Raw genomic sequence first — 6,032 nt, forward strand, 5'->3', positions numbered from 1 at the left:
CTGTGCAGACCCTTCCACTTTCAAGCCTGCGCAGTTTTCTTGTGCGCACGGTACCCTGGCGTCCTTCCCGACTGGGCCACGTGTGCACTCCAGGGCTGAAAGGGGGCAGACGCTCAGGAACAGGCGTCCGTCCTATTCGCTTAGAAGGCGGAAGATTAGGGTCAGCTGACACTTAGGCAGGGATGTGCTCTAATTAGGTGATGCGTGAGTTGCCGGCTACTGATTTGGTAAATGGGTATTTAAAGGCCTGTCTGTGCTCTGTATCTTTGCCCGTCATTGTGTTAGCTTCTCTTATTGCTGTGTGCTCTCTGTTGTGCTGTTAGTACTCTTATTTGCTGATTGATTACCCAGATTTTGACCCTTTGCCTGATACCTGACTACTTTGGTTTTGCTGCCTGGATTGACCTTTTGCCTGGATTAGATTTACGTGTTTGCTGCCTGGACTGACCATTTGCCTGTACCTTACGCTGGGAATACACGGTACGTTTTTGCGGCTTGATTCAGCCGCCCGATTGATTGCCCGTTCGATTTCGCGCCCGATTATCTTATCTTCCATTTGTTTTTCTTATCATTTCCCATTGTTCCCTATGCGAAATCGAGCGCGGAATCGATCGGGCGGGAGATCGGACATGTCTGAAATTATCAATCGAGCCATCTAAATGGCTCAAAAACGCACCGTGTATTCCCAGCATTAGACTACAAATTGGATTGCCCTTCTAACGTGTACTGATCTCCTGTGTATGACCTTGGCTTCTCCCTAAACTGTTCTGCTGTGTGTACTGTTGGTCCCTCTGCTTTCCTCTCTTCAGTCTCTATACCTTGCATGCTAAGGCCTGGGTGTAACCAAAGTCATGTAGACGCAGCTCAGTCTCCTGTTCAAGCGGGGACACGCCACATAGGGTAAAGATTGCGGAGTTAGATTGGGGCATAGAGACTGAAACGAAGGCGGAGACTCCGACAGGTCTCACAGATTTATTCTACTGTACAAGAGTATCTACAATTATTCACAAGTTGAATCCACTTGGACCGGTTGTACAGTTAATCTGCCACAAGGTGGCAACAGTACACCATTCTCCTTATTAGCATATCAAAATACAGCATAAGTTATGGTACATTCAAATACCCCCTATCATTGTAGCTTTATGAAGTTGCCTCAATGGCCTCCTTCTTAAATTGGACCTGAACTCTTGCACAGGTCAGAAGGAAAACAGAGATATGCATCCTGTATGTATTTAGAGAGTTTAGCCTGTCTAATTCCCTTTCATCTGTGTCTAATCACATCTGTAATTTGATCTCTCAGCCGTGTCAACTCAGGAATCTCCCCTGCCACGGCAGAGCGGCTAATTTGAAAACACAGGATGTTAACCCTATGTCTGCTTCCATGAAAGCAGAAAGTAGACACACTGCAGATTTATTGCAAGAGTTGTATAAGGTTATTATACTGTTGCTTATCTTTTACAGCAGAGAGGAAGTTATGAGTTCAGGTCCGCTTTAAAAGGTAAATATGGCAGCGTCCATATCCCTCTCACAAAAAAAGGTTACAGCTTCTCTTCGACTTTCAGTTTTCTTTAATTTGTCCACTAGATGTCACTGTATGAGCATAATATATGTAATCTAGTATAGGAGGTTCTCCGTTTATTTATGTTCTAGGAGCAGAAGAAGAGAAAATTTTAAAACAATCTATGACCGGTCGTCAGACAATCATTTGTTCAAAAACCGCCCAATAATGTGAAATGACAGTGATTAATGGCAATTTCCTTTTTTGGAGGATCTGTTACTGTGATTATAATTTACGTGATATCATATGAGGAATGACTGTTAGTGCTAGCATAATTCTGTGCATATGGTCACGCAGTGTAACCTGCAGCCATTGTAATCTGCCGCCAATCAGTGCAGCCGGTCACATGTTAGTGTAGTGTGTCACTAGCTAGTGTAGCCTGTCATATGTTAAGTTACAATGACTGGTGACAGGTTACATTAGCATGACAGGTTATTCTGACTGGTTACAGGTTACACTGACTGGTGACAGATCACAATGGCAAGTTACAGGTTAGACTGGTGACAGGTTATACTAACATGTAACAGGCTACACTGACTAGTGACCGATCACAATGGCTAGTTACAGGTTAGACTGGTGACAGGTTATACTAATAACATGTAACAGGCTACAGTGACTAGTGACTGATCACAATGGCTAGTTACAGGTTAGACTGGTGACAGGTTATACTAATAACATGTAACAGGCTACAGTGACTAGTGACAGATCACAATGGCAAGTTACAGGTTAGACTGGTGACAGGTTATACTAACATGTAACAGGCTACACTGACTAGTGACCGATCACAATGGCTAGTTACAGGTTAGACTGGTGACAGGTTATACTAATAACATGTAACAGGCTACAGTGACTAGTGACTGATCACAATGGCTAGTTACAGGTTAGACTGGTGACAGGTTATACTAACATGTAACAGGCTACAGTGACTAGTGACCGATCACAATGGCTAGTTACAGGTTAGACTGGTGACAGGTTATACTAACATGTAACAGGCTACACTGACTAGTGACCGATCACAATGGCTAGTTACAGTTTAGACTGGTGACAGGTTATACTAACATGTAACAGGCTACAGTGACTGGTGACAGATTATGATGGCTAGTTACAAGTTAGAGTGATTGTTGACGGACTACATTGACTTGTGACAGGTTACACTGACGAGACAGGATAGACTGACTTGTGACACACATAAAGCGCCTTGTATTGTATGGTGGCAAGATGATTACAATACAAACACTTCTAGGGCCATTTTACACTCAGATAAGATGCTTTTTTTCCATATAACACGTATAGTGGGAATTGTGCCATCAGCGCCGGTACTAGACCTTTTGGTGCCTGAGGACGCCAACCCACCTGATTAGGTATTATCGCACAGTACTAGACAATTTACTCTGCTTCATTTAATGTTCTCACATGACATGCTGCAGCTCAACACAATAGCACACTGGCTGGCTGTGAGTCTGTGCCAAACAAACAGCTCACCCTCAGCCAGTCAGCTGTCCTCCATCCCTCCTCAGGAAGGTACACACAGTACAAAAATGCTGCCACTGAAATCTCTGCCCCTGATGCAAATGTTTCACCTTGCTTCACGAGAGGACCAGCCCTGTGTGCCATAGGAGAACATGGGCATTAGTTTGAAAATCAGTTGTCCTTTCAGTTATAACTGAGAGCACCTGATTAAGTGTAAAGGGGGCCTTAGCATCTTTAGCTTTGATTGTGAGATTATCCCACCACTTTCATAAAGATTCTTGGCTATTGGCAGTCCATGCTTCATGCTGTAGCCTTACATCTTTATACTCTTCATTCCCCTTTTATTTCCTTTTAAACAATACCAGTTGCCTGGCAGTCCTCCTGTCCCTGTGTCTCTAAGGGCCCATTTACACTTAATCAGTTGTTCTCAGTTAAAACGGAAAGAAAACTGATTTTCAAAGTAATGCCTATGTTTTCCTATGGCACCTTTCACACTTAACGCATCTTAACTGAATTCTTCTTCCCAATGTACTGCTATGGAAAAAACGCGTACCAACGCACATCAACTGATTAAGTGTAAGTGGGGCCTAATACTTTTAGCCACAAACACTGAACAGGCATGCAGCAGATCAGGGACTCTGAGAATGCTGACTTAGGTTTTACTGGATTAGCCGTATGCTTGTTCCAGGGTTTTGACTCAAACACTACTTATGTCAGCAGATCAACAGGGCGGCCAGGCAAGTGGCACTGTTTACAAGGAAATAAATATGGCAGCCTCCATATCCCTCTCACCTCGGGTTCCCTTTAATAGACTGTGTAGAAATAGACTGTGGCGGTATGGCTCTCATACTACATGGAAGGGGGTAAAATTGGCCTTTGATCTTTCATTTTCCAAAGAATTTTTTTATCCTAAGCCTAACCTACAGAGGAACTGTCGTGAAAATCTTAAAATGTAAAACACATACAAATAAAAAGTACATTTCTCCCAGAGTAAAATGAGCCATAAATCACTTCTCTCCTATGTTGCTGTCACTTAAGGGGCCCATACACTTACCATTTTTCCTGCTGATATTTAGCCGATTCGATCATTGTGATGAAATCAGCTGTGAAATCGTTGAGCAAACGCTGACCGAACGATCAATTTCCATCCGAAATCGATCATTCCAGTCGATTCCCGTCGTTCCTGTCCGTGCGGAAGATTTCGCTTGAAATCATGTAGACAGCCTGTTTCAGACTTTTGGTCCTCATCAATACATGGCAGGGATTGATACAGCTGTATGAGATAGGGCTTGGACCAGTACAACAGAGTAACCAAGCAGCTCAGGGTGACCCAAACCACTCGGAATGTATAGGGAGATAAAAGGAACCAAAAAGACCTCCTACTAAAAAAAGCAAAGCTTGGTGTAATTTGCCTTCCTAAAATAGAAGGAAATATGCAATAATTCAGCTATAAGTGAACATTTGTGGTTACCTACAATGCACTGCTACTGAATATGCAAATTACACCTTTTCCCCTTGATAAGCCAAGCAAGCATCCAGAGCTGCTGATTTATAGCAAGCATATAGCTTTAAATTTTACACAGCCATATCAAACCTACATGTGACAGCCTGTTTCAGACTTTTAGTCCTCATCTGTACATGGCAAGGATTGATATGGCTGTATGAGATAGGGCTTGGACCAGTACAACAGAGTAACCAAGCAGCTCAGGGTGACCCAAACCACTCGGAATGTATAGGGGGATAAAAGGGACCAAAAAGACCTTCTACTAAAAAAATCAAAGCTTGGTGTAATTTGCCTTCTTAAAACAGAAGAAAATCTGCAATAATTCAGCTATAAGGCCTAGTGCACACCAGAGCGGTTCGGCTGCGTTTTGCGATCCGCTTGCGGCTGCGGATACGCTTGGGTAATGTATTGCAATGGGCTGGTGCACACCAGAGCGGGAGGCGTTTTGCAGAAACGCATACTCCCGGGCTGCTGCAGATTTTGGATTGCGGAGGCATTTCTGCCTCAATGTTAAGTATAGGAAAAACGCAAACCGCTCTAAAAAATGGCACTTCAGAGCGGTTTGCCAGGCGTTTTTTGTTACAGTAGCTGTTCAGTAACAGCTTTACTGTAACAATACATGAAATCTACTACACCAAAAACGCTTCACAAAACCGCAAAATGCTAGGTGAAACGCTACAGAAAAAGTGTTTCAAAATCTGCTAGCATTTTGCGGATCTGCTAGCGGTTTTTGGTGTGCGACAGGCCTTTGTGAACATTTGTGATTACCCACAATGCACCTCTACTAAATATGCAAATTATTCCTTTTCACCCTTGGTAAGTCAAGCAAGCCTATAGCTTTAAGTTTTACACAGTCATATCAAACCCACAAGAGACAGCCTATTTCAGACATTTGGTCCTCATTAGTACATGGCAGGAATTGATAAGGCTGTATGAGATAGGGCTTGGACCAGTACAACCGAGTAACCAAGCAGCTCAGGGTGACCCAAACTACTAAGAATGTATAGGAGGATAAAAGAGACCAAAAAGCCCTCCTACTAAAAAAAAAAGCAAAGCTTGGTGTAATTTTCCTTCTTAAAACAGCAAAGCAAATCTGCAATAATTCAGCTATAAGTGAACATTTGTGGTTACCCACAATGCACTGCTACTGAATATGCAAATTATCCCTTTTTGCCCTTGGTTTGATAGGACACTACTTCTTCTTGCTTGGACCAGCCCCTTCTTCTTGCTTGGACCGGCCCTGGGGGCGGGCGCTACTTCTTCTTCTTGCTTGAAGGTTGAGGCACTTACTCTATTATATATATAGATAATACTGAAAATCCCCCATGAAGAGATGGACTAGCCTAAAACCTGTCGGTAATGTCAGATTTCTACTACCTACTGTAAGTGACAGCAACATAGAAGAAAAGTAATTTATGGCTCATTTTACTCTGGACGAAATGTACTTCTTATTTGTATGTGTTTTAAATTTTAAGATTTTCGCGACAATTCCTCTTTAGT

This window comes from Hyperolius riggenbachi, chromosome 1 (assembly GCF_040937935.1).
Source record: "Hyperolius riggenbachi isolate aHypRig1 chromosome 1, aHypRig1.pri, whole genome shotgun sequence".
Lineage (NCBI taxonomy): Eukaryota > Metazoa > Chordata > Amphibia > Anura > Hyperoliidae > Hyperolius > Hyperolius riggenbachi.